This window comes from Microtus pennsylvanicus, chromosome 22 (genome assembly GCF_037038515.1).
Source record: "Microtus pennsylvanicus isolate mMicPen1 chromosome 22, mMicPen1.hap1, whole genome shotgun sequence".
NCBI lineage: Eukaryota > Metazoa > Chordata > Mammalia > Rodentia > Cricetidae > Microtus > Microtus pennsylvanicus.
Genome location: NC_134600.1, coordinates 15,683,862 through 15,700,272, shown reverse-complemented (window position 1 = coordinate 15,700,272; position 16,411 = coordinate 15,683,862). Strand labels below are relative to the sequence as shown.

At 43.7% G+C, this 16,411-nt stretch overlaps 1 protein-coding gene across 3 annotated transcripts in view; it reads right to left on the bottom strand.

Annotated features, from left to right (window-relative positions):
• Positions 1-16,411, bottom strand: part of Ptprm (protein tyrosine phosphatase receptor type M) — a 694,512-nt gene that overhangs the window by 229,790 nt on the left and 448,311 nt on the right. The gene's annotated exons all lie outside the window — the stretch shown is intronic.

Here is a 16,411-nt window from a genome sequence, read left to right as displayed (position 1 = left end):
ATCATCTATCTATCTATCTATCTATCTATCTATCTATCTATCTATCTATCTATCTATCTATCTATGTATCTATCTATCTATCTTCTATCTAATCTATCAATTATCTATCATCTATCAATTATCTATCATCTATCTATCTATCTATCTATCTATCTATCTATCTATCTATCTATCTATCTATCTATCTATTATCTATATCTCTGTCACCTATCCATCTATCTATCTACCAATCATCTATTTATCTGTCTGTCTGTCTGTCTGTCTACCTACCTACCTATCATTTGCCTATCTGTCTGTCTGTCTACATACCTACCATCATCTATTGATTTATATCTCTTTTCTGCTGTGGGACAACAGTATTTTATCCTGTCACTTGTATTATTTTTAATAAACTGCTGATTGACCAGTAGCCAGGCAGGAAGTATAGTTGGGGCAATGGCGACAAGGCAGGAAGTGGAGGCGTGGCAACGAGAATTATGGGAAGAGGAAAGTTTCAGTCTTCAGTCGTCACCCAGACATAGAGGAAGCCAGAAATAGAGCAAGCAAGATGTGACTGCCTCGCTGAAAAAGGTACCAAGCCAGACTAACACAGACAAGAATTATTGGCTAATATAAGTTATAGGTGTTAATAAGAAGCCTGAGATACTAGGCCAATCAGTTTATATAATTAATGTAGACCTCTGTGTGTGTGTATTTGGGACTAAATGGCTGTGGGACCTGATGGGACAGAAACCTCAGTCAACAATTTTATACATAATATCTTAAGTAAAAAAGACAAAGCTAAATCACAGTTACTCAAAATCTCAGAGAAAAGTTGGCATGCCAATATATGCCTTTCAGTGGTGGCAGAGAGACGCAGCCCATCAACAACCATCACCACCAACCCGAGGAGTCCGCTTCCTCCCTAGAGACCTCACTCAGGTAAAGTTGGATTCCTGAGTATTCTGTGGAACAGAATTTCAGGACGAGTCAGAGAGAAGCCAAGAGAGGGAGATTATTACAGAGAGATGAGTCATGGGAGATGCTTCCCATGCTGGCACGCAGAGACAAAGAGCAGTACACATCCGGGATGTGGGCGTGACTCTCTCTCGATATCAGTGGCAGTTAGGTGTCTACTCTGGCTACATACGGGATTCTCTGCACTTAATGTCACGTTGTATTCAAGGATGTGTTTTGTAGAATGGGTTGAAGGTTAAAGTTTAAAAGTTAAAGTTTAAAAACTAGGTAAAAACATAGATGAGCTCATTTTTTTTTCTTTATTTTTTAAACCTTAAAGAATTTCTTTTGGTGAATGAAATGGTAAGGTAGCTTCATGGGGTGTATGGTTTAGATTAGGGAGGAGAAAGGGTACTGCCACAGTTACACTCAAGGCCCTGAGTGAGCGCAGCTGATCATTCTTGTTGGAGGTGGGTTTCAGAAGCAGATACTATTTCTCAAGTTAACTTTGGATCTGTCAACTGTATTGAGGTTCAAGTCAGATTCTAGAGCGAGAGGCTTCTTTTCCCTTCCCGTATCTTAATTGTCTTGTCTTTCTATTCTGCCTCACTTTGAACAAGAGTTCCAGTTTGAATAAGCCATATTATAATCAGTGAGAAGCTTCACTACAGGACTGCATCACGAGCAATGCCAGAAGGTAGACACAGTATAGTGGATGCCAATGTTATCGCTCCTGTGATGCGTCTCTCAGATATTCATTAGAGCTATGAGACATTCACCAGACACGGACAGATGAGCTCGGTGCATACCACTTGTTAAGTGCAATGTAGGTGTCAGGCTTGTTTCCAAATACCGTGTTTCAGAGATACTGGTGGATCATTCTAAAAATCCAAACGTGCTGAAGAAATCTAGTGGCCGTACCTACTTCGACCCAGCGACCCTCGGTCCCTTACAAACTGCTTTGGATTTTTCCAGCTTCATATACCGTCTTTGACAAAGTTACACAGTGAGATATTCTATAATCCGCCTTCACAGAGTCTAGTCCTTGGACCGGGAAGATGACTTGAGAGGTACAAATACTAGCAGCCCGAGTATGAGGGAAGAGTCTGGATGCCCAGGCTCCGTGGAAATGCCAGTTGCGATGATCCGTAATTATAGAAATTTACGAGGAGATGAATGGTGGAAATAGAAAATTTCCCAGAAACTCCTGTGTCAGCTAGCCTGATGTACACAGTAGAGAAACAATGAGACCCTGCCTCAAATAATGTTCTCTGACATCTATATATGTAACACACACACACAGACACACACACACCGCAGACACACACCCCCAGCCCCAGATGTATACACAAACATTCCCTTATAAAACTGATTGACACTCAGATGTCTTCCTTGGCTGAAAGACAAATGCAAAGGTGTCCTTATTTAAGCCCAGGACACCAAGAGGACAAAGCAATACCAATAGCAAGGATAACAAAGGAAAATACACCATCCATTATTCGCTGCTGTGGGTCATTACTCTTTCACATCAAACAGCTGCACTTGAAAACACAGGAACTAGGTTTTATTATAGTCTTTTCCCCCCGCATCCTCGTCGGTAGCAACAAAACAGGCTGGGTCATACGCGCTGTTTATTACCCAGAGCCAGGGAAAGGAAAGTGTTGTCTTTGTGGGGCTCATTACAGTCCTGACATATGGTAGGAAAATCGCCTTCACCCAGCCAGGCCAACCACACCCTGAGGAACCCCACCTGAAGCTCGGCTGTTTTACAACATGAAACAAATGATTTTAATCAATGAAATGGAAAATTCCAAACACTTCTGCCCCCAGGCTTGCTTCTGGTATGATGTACTTCTGGATTCAGGGTCTATAAACCCTATCCTTTCCTGCCTGGCTTCCGGCTCTAGGTTTCTCCTGGTACGGGCAAATAAAGCATTCTTGGTCCGATCACATTGAGAGGCTTTCTCCTCTGTCTTGCATGGGTATCACAAAATGTTCTTCTCCTGCTCTGGTACATTTGAAGGCCCCAGCATGGATACAGTGCCATGTAACTAATGCTGCACCCACCGTCAAGAGATCTCTCTCCCAGAAGCTGAATTCTGAGCATCTCTAAGAGATACGAGGGTATATGTGTGACTGGCAGTGTTCCAGATTGAGTCTCACGAAAGACTCAAGGACAAGAAGGTATTCTACAGTATAATAGCTGCAAAGGTGAAAAAGAAGCATTCGCCTGGCCTACTCTGAACACTTTCATGCTCAACCGCTTGTGTAGTATGGCATTCACAGCCTGAATGAGGTTAGAGATGGCACCTTCCTGTGGGGTAAGACACAAATGGCATACTCCCTGCGTAGAACATGATGTTTAAAGAAATTAAGAGATCAGCACAGGGACCTGAACTTGAATGCACGGCCATTTATCTCAAGAACGTGATTCTTAAATTATGTGCTTTAAGATTGAGGTTTCCTGAGCAAACAATCCAATTAAAACCAGAAGATCATGGCATAGTGGTGGGCCATGCTAACCCCAGTACCTGGCTGGTGGAGGCAGGAGGATCATAAGCTTGAGATGAGCCAGGGGCACTTAATAAATTCAAGATCAACCTGAGCTACATAAAGAGCTCAGTCTTCAAAACAAAACAAGCAAGAGGACAATGAGGAATACTGAGAACTCAAGAACAATTGCAGTGGGTTTTTGATCCTACTGCACGTACTGGCTTTGGGGGAGCCTACGCAGTTTGGATGCTCACCTTAGGAGACCTGGATAGAGGTGAGTGGTCCTTGGGCTTCCCACAGGTCAGGGAACCCTGATTGCTCTTCGAGCAGATGAGGGAGGGTGACTTGATCGGGGGAGGGGGAGGGAAATGGGAGGCGGTTGCGGGGATGAGGCAGAAATCCTTAATAAATAAATTAATTAAAAATAAAAAAAATTAAAAAAAAACAAGCAAGTGCTGAAGCTGGCTATAGTGGATTATCCACGGGATTCCAGTACTGGGGAGATGAAGGCAGAAAGACAAAGACATCGAGGTCATCCTTGGGTACACAATGAGTTTTAGATCAGTCTAAGCTTACATGAGACATGTCTCAAAAATCCATAAACAAAAACAACAAACAAACCAACAACACCCAAAATGAAAACTAACAAACCTAGAGCTAGGCATGGATTTGAGATTAGAGCAATCACAGAGCATGAGGCAGGGCCTTGAGTTTGATTCACAATACCACCAAAAACAAACAAACGAATGAATGAATGAATGAACAAACAAACAAACAATCAAACCAAACACACTATTTTTAGGTGCAGAAGCAGATCTGACACTTTGGAAACCTGACAAGGAAATGGACCATGTATGTGCGGATTCAACCCGCGAACTTGAGCTGCCTAAAAGCTAGTGGAATGGAGACCATAGCTCTCTACTTCCTCCTCACATACCCGACACGGAGGAACAGAAAAAACAAGGACCCATGGAGACCCACCTCAAAACTGACATGCCTTTGAAATTTGCTGCTTGAGATTTTTCAAATAAAGAACAACATTGCATTTTGACTCTGGAGTACATTTTCTTTTAAATAAAACAGTGTTTTCTATCATCAATCCTCAGGGAAACTGAGTCTAAAAAGAGATGCCCCTACAGTTCACCTCCTGTGTGGTGGGAAAGTGGCTTGCCGACCAGCACAATCCAACAGTGGAGGGCAAGCTCTCTCTTCTCTGTACGTAGAGCATATTCTAGGTAAAGGAAGAAGTTACTATGATCACAAGCTCGTAAAGATCCTCCGGCCTCAGCCCAAAAGAACTGAACTGTGATCACAAGGTTTGTGAGAGTGGACCCAGCTGAATGAACAGGCTTTGATGACAATGACATGGTAAGTGAGCAAATGAGGCACCTCTCAAGGAGGCCAGTGCTTTTACCTCTTCACTCTCTGGGCCTTCCTTCCCTGACTCATGCATTCTAAGTGATGTTTGATAATAACGATGCCTTTGAAAAGGAGCCCCGCTTATCCCAGATCCATCCTCCATATCTGGCTGTATCCTTATATTTTCACCATCCTAAGATGACAAAGGCAATTCTGACTTCCTTTCCATCCTGATTAAATTAAAGACATTGGATCAAGCCTAAAGCACTCCCATAAATGCTAGTTATTTTGCAGTTACTTAAAATACATGGACAAGAGAGATTACGGTTAGGCCAAGGTCAACTCGAAATTTAATCAGCATAACCCTTGGACTATAAATTCCGAGGAAAACTCATTCTTAGACATAAAACTGTCAGGGTTAATCTGCAGACTTTAGAATTTTGATTACAGCAACATTTTATTTCTAAGTAATAAAAGTATGAACGTAAAGTTAACACAACAGTGTCTGTTGATAGGCGTGGATGAGGAGACACATCAGGCATGGAGGACAGACCGTCACTCAGCCTTAATAACATCCAGAGAATGTCCCTTTCTTGTCCATTTTGTCTTGCTATGAGGGAAGCATTAATTCCATCACCAGGAAGACATAGATTTCCTGATAGACAGCATAAGAATCATCCATCAAGATAAAATGTTGATGGAAAAAATTCCTCACAGTACAGGTTTCCCTCTGGTCCCATTTTGCTTATTTAACTGAAGGCGGCTCACTGTGAACTGAAGGATTTCCTTTCCACATTCTGTGTGGAAAAGCGCCATGCACCAGATTAATATTAACAAGAAGAGGAACGCCTCCTGAGATACAGAATTTCAATCTATGCCTCCTACATCAGCAAACTCTTCGCACCAAGCAAGTGAAAGACAACTGAATATACGGTGTGGCCTTTTCTTTGCCACACTGCTGACAGGAAGAAAAACTATTGAAAAGTTAAATTTTTCTGTACTGAAAATATTTTACATAAAAATTCTTAAGTTTATGTAATAAAAAGTGTAAAGCAAACATTTTCAGCGCTACCTATGGCTCTTCAAATACACTCTTTCTAAAAGCACACACTTGACATTTGACTAAGGAGTTAGTCTGGAAACAGGGCAAAGGGAACTGAGTCTCCCACAGCATCCCTGCATCTTCTTCTCCATGTTCCCCTAACTGTTCTTTTATAGAGGAAACTGGCACAACAAAATGACAGATACAACACAAAAAAGAACAAAAGGGGCACATGGTCGGCAGTGACACTCGCCCCATTAAAATGAAGTCAGTTGGTGTGGCAGCACACAAAAGTCAGGATTTAGCGATCAGCTCTAGTCTTCCCTTCTTCCATTCCCAGTAAGTTCAAAATAGGCTAGGAGTAGGGGCATACACCTTTAATCCAAGCACTTGGGAGGTCAGGCAGGTAGATCCTGTGAATTCATTCAGCCTGGTCTATATAACGGGGCCCTGTCTCAGACAACAACAATGACAACATTCAAGGTATTAGCGAACCCATTGGAATAAACTTATTGAACTGTTTACATTGATCTTAATGATGGCCAGAAATTCAGCTCCCTGGAGAGAAGACACACATCACATTTCTATGAGTGGTCTCAATCCTCGAGAGATACTTATTTCAGGGAGTAAACGTGGCACGTTTCCCTGTCTTCTCAACAGAATGATACCCATGTCAGGAATATTTGGGATAGGAAGCAGGCAGGAGATGGCTGACGTAACTCTAGCCCAGGGATCCTTCCGGAACCCAATCCAGCCCCTGCAGTCGCTGTTGTAAGCTTTCTACAGCAGAGATGCTTTTTAAAATAAATAAATAAATAAATAAATAAATAAATAAATAAATAGGGACTAGAGAGAGATGGCTCAACAGTTAAGAGCATCAGCTGCTCTTCTAGAGGAATTTGGTTTTATTCCCAGAACCCAAAGGCAGTTAGCAACCATCTGTAATTCCAATTCTGGAGAATCCAATGCCCTCTCTGGTGTCCACAGGTGATGGAGGAGGGTCATCTGTCTATGTGTTACTCTCATTCGTTAATAAAGAAACTGCCTTGGCTTTTGATAGGGCAGAAATTAGGTGGGCAGAGTAGACAGAACAGAATGCCGGGAAGAAGGGAAGTAAGGCAGATGCCATGACTCTTCAACCCTAGACGAATGTAGGCTAGAATCTTTCCTGGTATGCCACCACCTTATGGCGCTATACACATTAATAGAAATGGGTTAATCAAGATGTGAGAGTTAGCCAGTAAGAGGCTGTACTAATGGGCCAAGCAGTGTTTGAAAGAATACAGTTTCCGTGTAATTATTTCGGGATAAGAGCCAGCCGGTGGCTGGGAGCTGGGCAGCGGGAAGTGGCCCACAGCTCCTTCCACACACAGGTACTGTGGTACACATGCATGCTTGCAGGCAGAAGACCCATTCACAGAAAAAAAATACTAACCACCCCCCCCCAAAGCAAAAAAAAAACCATGTTATTTGGAATTTAGTACAGGCCTTCAAGGACATTTTTTCTTCTATGAAGTACTTCATTCCATTAGAAAATAATAGCTGGTACCCAAGTATATTTCATTTTTCCAGCCCTGAGAGACAGGCTATAAAAAATTTAATGGTATCTAGAATATGGTCCTTATAAAAATAGAAGTTAGAACTATTTCTACATTGTTTCTACACAATCTCCTTTGGTGTAGCTGCTCATGACTCTACAGACCGAGCTCTTGAAAAGACTGAATAGAACCGCTTGCTGCTCAAGGCAAGGGGATTACTAGGACTCTACCTCATTTCCCCCTCTTGCCTTTTGATCACGATGTGTTGAACAGGGCCTCTACATCACATGTTCCTGCCAGGATTTACTTTGCTACCACAGGTCCCATGCAACGGAACCAAGTGTGTATATATTCTGAAACCAAGAGCCAAAGCAACCCTTTCTTCCTTATTAGTTGATTATCTTGTTTATGTTGAAATAGCAATGAATGCTGACAAGAAATTGACACATACAAGGGATCATGGGGAAAAGGGAGCATGACAGCACAAAATGAAGTGGAGGATCCCAAAGGCATGCGGTGGCTGTCCCGGGAAGGCATCACAGCCCCTGTCAAGACTGATACACAGATAACAAAATAAACCGTTAGGGCTCCTGACAAAGAATAAGGGAATTCTAATTTTATCATATAGCAAAACATAATTGAGAAGCCTCTGCGATCAAGGATGATGTAGAAGTGCTGGAAGATACAAGAAGGTTCCGGATGAAATCTCATCAGCAACCCCATTTGTACACGCAAACCTCCCACTTGACGCTGCACCATTGCAGCAAACCCAGGTGTACATGCAAACCTCCCACATGACACTGCAGCACTGCAGCAACCCCAGGTGTACATGCAACCTCCCCCATGACACTGCAGCACTGCAGCAATGTCATGTGTACATGCAACCTCACACATGATGCTGCACCATTGCAGCAATGCCAGGTGTACATGCAACCTCCCACATGACACTGCAGCATTGTAGCAACCCCAGGTGTACATGCAAACCTCCCCCATGACACTGCAGCATTGCAGCAATGCCATGTGTACATGCAACCTCACACATGATGCTGCACCATTGCAGCAATGCCAGGTGTACATGCAAAGCTCCCACATGATGCTGCAGCATTGCAGCAACCCCAGGTATATGCAAATTTCACACATAACGCTGTAGCATTGCAGCAACCCCACGTGTACATGCATATTTCACACATGACGCTGCAGCACTGCAGCAACCCCAGGTGTACATGCAAAGCTCCCACATGACGCTGCAACATCTTGGTTTTGTGAGAAAGAGCTGGTTATTCGATAAAGACTGCCAATACGTATTCGGCTCCTGGGCCATATAAGTGATAAAAGCAAAGAAAATTTCACTATTCAACCCTGTGTCTACAGCAACCTCATCACTGAACCCTACAGCAGTTAAGAGTATTCCATGAGCCACTGCTTTCCATGAGAGCTAAAATGTTCTTCTAGTGAGTGGGATCTGTGTAGGCAGAAGTTAGATCTGTTCCCATGTGATACCTCACATTATATCAATGGTAATTTCTAGAAGAATTCAAGAGATCCATCTAGAGAAGACTTTGAAAATAGAAGAAATTCACAGCTGAATAACCTGAGACATGGGGTGTTGGGGGGGGGGAGAAGAAAAGAACTTGGAGAAACTAAGGAAAATGACAACATTCGACCATCAACAAATAGAAGCTTCTGAAATGACAATGAGCAAGTCAAAGGATAATGGGACTGAAGTAAGAGGTAACGATGAGGTGCAAATGGCTTGGACAAAGGTAAAGTCACTCAGATCCAGGACCAGTGGCGGAACTGCATTTCCTGCGTCCCTCCTGGAAACACAGGTGTTTGAAAGGCCACCTGCCACATCAGGACAGCAAAGTGATCTTGTCAGTTCTCTACACAAGCAAAGAGTTGGTCCTTGGAGCACACCTGGGAATCGCCCAGAAAGAGAAGACCCAGTTGAAAGTTTACATGCAAGGGCATGTATTCCAGCTTGCTCGTTCGGAAAAGCAGAACATGAGTTCTGAATGCTCTTCATCAAGGGGCGGGGTGAGCAGATTTTAATACAGACAAAGACGGACAGACAGCCAAGGAGTACAATGACCAACATGGTTGTACATTGACTTGAGGGTCACTGCATGGCATATTGTAATAAGTGAGAAATGTGTTGGAGAGCTATGCCAGCAAATACGAGTGAAAATCCCCGCCCCCCTGTGTGCACTTTTTCACACTCAGGGAGAGCTGTGGCAGGCTAGAGTTTGGTGATGGTGTTAGTGTAGACACAGGGTAAACTTTCTATAACTGACATATTTTTATTTTGCTTTGGTCACTGTTAAGGCCTACCAGCCTATTATGTGTTTAGGAAGAAGGTGAAGGGCATTGTGTATGGTCAGTGGGTCAGGATGGATGGAAACAGTTTGCAACTTTTCCCCAATTCAGGAAAAAAAAAACACATAGTAAGGCAGAAATGTAATAACTACTACCATTTATTAAAGGTTTACTAGATAGTCTATTGAATCCTGACACCAACTTCAGGAGTAGGGACCAGTACGACTCCCATGTCAAAAACTGGTGGGGTGCTGGAACACGAAATCCCTTGCTAAGGTCACTCTGCTGTTGAGTGACAGGGTTGGGATTTGAACTGGAGCAGGTTGGTTCTGAAGCTCACTGACTGCCCCATGAGCCGCAGCTGTTCTGAGCCAGCCCAGGATGCTGCTCAAAAGCACTTAGCAAGGCTTATCATCGGGTAGTTGGTTTGCGCATTTATGGGGCAAGGGACCTGAGGTTCTTATCTCCATGATGGCCCAGATAACCTCCTTCTCTGCACCAAATTTAAAATTCCCACCGCCCTGCAAGGTCCCCACTTCCTCTCCCAGCTTAGCTTCAGCTTCTGCCTGGGGCTGAGATCTGGCGCAAGGGACACAGTGGGCTGGACACTTGGCCTCAGCTATAAAGACAGCAGCAAACTTGGGTTTTGTGATGGGAGTGGTGGAGTTTCAGAGCACGGTTATATTCGAAATTTGATAAGGACATTTGATGAGTCATCAGAACTATTTCCAGAAATTTGCCTGGGCTGATAGGCCTTATATTTCACTGGGGTTTCGTGTTGTTCTAGAGGAAGAGTGGTCCCCATCTAGGACCCGATGGCAACCACATCCCTTAATGGATAGAAATGTCTAATGGTCCAAGGTTCCCAGAGATAATGTGCCAGGTAAGGAGGGAAGGAAAGTGGGCCAGCTGACCTCAGAGCATTGGCGCATACCCTGGCAACTGAGAGCAGACCTGGTAGCTTGGAAATCTACCCCAAGAGACACGTGGTGATCAGCAGAAGGGACCTATGTTGGGTTGAGCCTACGGGAATCAATAGCACGAGTCCGTCTGCCTTCTCCAGTTAGAGATAAACGATACAGAGGGAGCAGGCGATGGCAGTTCCTGGGGGTGGGGGTTGCGGGTAAGCATGGAGGGCAGCAGAGGGCCAAGGTGGCAAGGAGTCTAGGCAGCCAGGGGAGCAGTGAGAACCCAAGGGAAAGGGCTCACAGTGTCGGGGATGGGTGAGAACCAAGTGAGGCCTGACAGGAAGGACCCGAGGCATTCATTCACAAAGCCGGGAGTCAAGTCCATGTTCCTGACTTGACTGGAATCTGTGCATATGAGTGTCTGTCATCCCCTGAGCTTCCTAGTTCCAGTGGAAGATGTTGCTGTATTTCTCCCTTGGGGCTATAGCAGGCATCAGGAGACAGAGCTGGTAGGAGGCACAACTTTCTCCGTAGTAAACACCTAATTTGGTGGCTATGTGTCAGAATTTGGGTTTTATTATTTTGTTTAAAATATCTGCATTGGTTTGAAGAGCCAAATCTAAGCTAGCTTTTCTCTATCCAGTTCCCTCTCTGATCAAACTCTACCAGAGCTTCTGGGGGCCCTCTTGTGCACCTGGTTTTCAATCATGGCATATAAAGATTTGAACAAGCGTCACCTGGGTTCCCAATAGCTTTAGTCTCTTAACATGCCTGCATGAGAAAATGCAAGGCTTCCAGAAGGATTTAGTTTCTTTCTGTCAATACTCCAGAGCAGGCCTGAGAGGTAGCAATCCCACTGGGTCTCGTCAACAAATTCAGAGGGGTTCCACAATGCAATGTTGTACTCCTCGGGGAGCCCCCCTCCCATACCGCCTTTCTTTGTTTCATTGATCTCTCTTTAAAGGGCCAGTCATCTCCTTGCAGAGCAGAATGTCGGTAGCCACTGGATAAAATCTATCTTCGCTGCTCTAACATCTGGCCTCACTTAGTCTTTGACTTTACATATGAGCCCCACAGTTGTCAGAACTTGAGACTCTGTGGAACTTAGTGATTCCCTAACTCATGCTCTGTGCTCTCTCCCTTCTGAGAGCCAGTCTTCATGGCCAGCTTGAGTGGATTTATAATCAACAGGGAAGGTGGCATTAGGTCTGTCTCAGGGTGCTTCTGTAAAGATCTAAGGGTAGTGCCATGTCATGGGCTGGGTCCCAGGGTAAACGAGGAAAAGTGAAGTGAGCACCAGCATGGTTCACTGTACTGCCTGAGTGCAGATGTCATGTGACCAGAACCTCCTCCACCTGCCTCCATGATGCCTCCACTGTGAGGGGCGGGACCCTCAAACTGTCAATCAAAATGGACTCTCGCTAAATAAAGGCAGGCATTCTGTCCCAGAAGTCATTGTGTTTGGAAGTACTTTAGGCCACAGGCCTTGCCATATTAGATGCATGAATAAAGAAAACGGATGATACAAATTTGCTCAAGGAAATCATTCTCCTCAGCACCTCAGAGTGGGGTAGGTAATTAAATCATAAATCAAATCTTCATATAAACAGTCTAACCATATTTATTTAATTAATTCTAAGTTCTTACAGGAAATTTCTAGCATTTTTAATTTTTTCTTTTCTTCCAAAAGCAGTTCTATATTATTAGGGTTTATAGCTCACCAGCAGGAGATGAACTTCATTTAATAGATTAAAAAAGTAAACCAGGAAGAATGGAATGTAAATGCCTCGGCTTGTGTCTTAGGTAGTGAGTGGCACTGGAAAAGTAGTTTTTATTCATTTCAACTACATGTGTGTATGTGTCTGAGTGTGTGTATATACATATGATGTGTGTGAGTGTGTCTATGTATGTGGCTGTGTGTATGTGTGTATGAGTACCTGTATGTATATGGATGTGGCTGCGTGTATGTGTGTATGAGTACCTGTATGCATATGGATGTGGCTGTGTGCATGTGTGTATGAGTACCTGTATGCATATGGATGTGGCTGTGTGCATGTGTGTATGAGTACCTGTATGTATATGGATGTGGCTGTGTGTATTCAGGCATCTGTACTGGCCTGCCCTTGGGGTTCTGGCAGGCTACATCCTTAGCTGTAGCCAGTAAGAGCACCTCCTGTGCTCATTCACTATGTTCCCTTTAAAAGGGCCCTGCCCACCTCTCATCTCTTTCTCTGTCTGTTCCCTCCCTCGTTCCTCCTTCCCTCCCTCCCTCCCTTTCTCCCTCCTTTTCTCTCTCTTCTCTTCTGCTGTTCCTGTCCCCAGAGGCTGACCCCCTTCCCGCTTTTTCCATTCCATTTCCTTTAATAAAAGCCCCTTCATGTGAATTCTGTTGCATGATGTCATTTGTGTGTTGCCTTTTCTAAATTACAACAGCTGTGAGTGTATATGTGTGAGTATGTGTGTGTGTGTGCATGTGTATGTGAATGTGTGCTTGCATGTATATATGTGTATGTGTATGCACATGTACATATGTGAATGTGTGTATGTGTGTGTATGTATGTCTGTGCACATGATATATGTGTATGTGTGTGCATGTATATATGTGCACATTATACGTATGCATGCACATGTACATATGTGTATTGTGTACATGTATGCGCATATACATATGTATACGTGTGAGTGTGTGTACATTATGCACATGCACATATGTGTATGTGTGCATGTATATGTGTGCGTACATGATATATGTGTATGTGTGAGCATGTATATATGTGCACGTTATACATATGCATGCACACGTACATATGTGTACTGTGTACATGTATGCACATATACATATGTATATGTGTGAGTGTGTGTACATTATGCACATGTACATATGTGCATGTGTGTGTGCATGTATATGTGTGCGTACATGATATATGTGTATTGTGAGCATGTATATATGTGCAAGTTATACGTATGCATGCACACGTATATATGTGTATTGTGTACATGTATGCGCATATACATATGTATATGTGTGAGTGTGTGTATATTATGCACATGTACATATGTGTATGTGTGTGTGCATGTATATGTGTGCGCAATGATATATGTGTATGTGTGTACATTATGCACATGTACATATGTATGTGTGCCAGTGTACTGGTTGATGACATGTTCTTAGGGTTGAGAATAGAGACTTAAGATGCCCTCCTTAGAGCCATGCCACAACTGTTTACAGCATATAGCCCAAATCTAGAACCCCAGTCCCCTTTCTGGATGGTCCTGGTATCTGTGTCATCTGCTGAATATGTTCAATCAAGGAACACTGTGCTGGGAACAGGACACTAGCGGGTTTGTTTTCTCTGGTGTTATGTGAACAAGACGGCTCTGTCCACACAAAGGCTTATTTGACCTGCTATGTACATTGGCACAAGAAGGAGATTCAAAGGCTAGTGTCCTCATGAGAGCCTCCTAGTAGGTTCTCTGCACTGACCAGGACATTCAGGGGCATGATGTCAAAGGCTAGTGTCCTCATGAGAGCCTCCCAGTAGGTGCTCAGCTCTGACCAGGACTCCCAGGGGCATGATGTCAGCATGTCAGAGTAAAAGGGACAACAAAGAGCTGAAGTTTCAGAGGGCAACCATCCTCTATGTTTTGTTGGCTATGTAAAGACCAGGACTGATGGACAAAACGGTTGTTCACAGATATGAAAATTTGAGTTGCGGGCTTCCTGACCACTCACTACTAAGCCGTTAAGCTCACAGGAGGGGCACTGAAACATGTCTCCCTGGCCTACCGTTTTAACTACAGTCTTCATCTTGCTTTCTGACCTACAGGATGCTCATGTTCCATTCATGAACGTGCGCAAGTATATTATTTTGTTGCAACTGATACAACTAACCCTGATTTCGTGGCTGGGATGCCTGGGAAACCACACAAAATAAGACTACGTTGTGTGGAACCATCCTTGGCACCTTGAAGGGGCTCAATATCTGCCATAAAATGATTGAATGAAGCCTTGGGCTTGGGAATAAATCTATAGAAAAAAAACAATGAGACTTCTAGTGAGCCTGACGGCATTACAAATGGGACATATGAACCATTAGTGAGATGTGTAGGTATCTGCGTAGGCCAGATCACCCTGAAATCAGCAACAGATATGGAAGAAGCAAAGCTTTTATTTTCTTCCTGGTTCTTTGGGTTATTCTGACCTTACTGTTGCTTTAAAACTGTCGCAACGTAAACGACGCATGCAGACTCCCTGTAGCTACAAGAGAAATGGTGGCCATAGGCTGTGGTGATGCGTGTCCTTCCTACAACAATTCCTGGTCACATGCTCTGCCTCTGAGAGCTGCTTTGTTGAGTATCTTGTTCATCGCAGATTTTACAGAGGATGTTTTGTTATGGCGTGTCACTGACGTTATGGTTGGTAAACACCACGTTTCACTTAATGGCAAAAGATTATAGCAAAGGTGGAGAAAGGGGCAGCCCAACTCGGTTTCCCTTTGAGTCTGGAGCCAACTCACTGCTACGGACTTGCTTACAAGACTGGCGGTGCTCAGTCGTATGTCACAGGGCAAGGAGGTTCGCTTTCCTCAGGGACTCCAGATAGCCCTCTGCTGGGCACCTATCTGGAACAACCCTAGTCAATCCCTAAACATGAGGGCTGTAGAGGAGAGATGCCACACTAAGAAAGAGGCTGTCTGTCCCTCTCAGTTACTTTCTTGTGGGAGGGACACATCAGAAGTTTGGGAGAAGGAAGAGTCTTAATAAGCAGAACTTGAAGTGGTAAGAGAAATATTCTTAAAAGCGAGCTGAAAAGAAAGAAACGTCAAATAAGCCTAGAGCTCTTGGGTTCCAGAATAGAAAGCCAAAAATAAGCTCAGGCTTCTAATCAGAAGGAAGTAGAATTAGTCTCTATTGCTTTACTTTAATAACCAATGTTTTTCTTGAATATCAGTTGCTTGGTAGTTTTCAAAATACAACTTAGGCAGTTATGATTTCTCATGAGTTAAGTGCAGCACGTTTCTTAAGCAAATGTTAAGGAAGCTGAAATGGGAATTAGATGAGAAGCGGCTCTGAGTTTCCTACTTGGCTTTAGCAATGCCTAATCACAAACAATAGCCTATGGTTGCTGGGCCCTTCCGAGTCCTGACCTCACAATTTGATTAGCAATCTTGACCGTGACTTGCATGGTTGCAGGGCGAAGCTGTCTAGAGTTCACTAAGCACTCCCCTGCACCTGGAATAATTTACTAGACTTTTCCAGATCAACATCTAGAGATACCCACTTGAATTTAGAGCTGGTGGGTGTGAACATATTACTTCCTTATGATACAGCTAAGGAGCAGGGTGGGCTTTCTGACCCTACGCCATCCAAGGTTCCCTAACTTGCCTACACTACTTAGCGCGTTTCGCTTGCAGATGTGCCGCTGTTCTATAGAAGTGCTTGGCTCTGCAGCAAGGATGTAAAGAATGCAATCAGCCCAGCAACAATGGTACATACACAAAGGACTGTTTGACCGGCATCACCCTAAACAGCTTTGGGGTGGGGCTCTGCTTTATAAAACTGGCAGATGAGATGATGTACTGCTAATGCATGTGCAAACTCAATCCTCAAAGATGAAAAAACAAGCCTTTCTAGCTCTCAAATCTCAGGGCCTTTTTAGATTAATTTGGAAAAATGGGAATACCTTTTTCCCCCAGTATTTTCCTTTAACTCCTATTAGTTGATGTCACTGCTATTCCAAGTCCAGAAAATTTCATTTCTATTCAACATTAGGGTAGAAAGGAACATAGCAACAGACCAAACACACAATGGAAGCATGC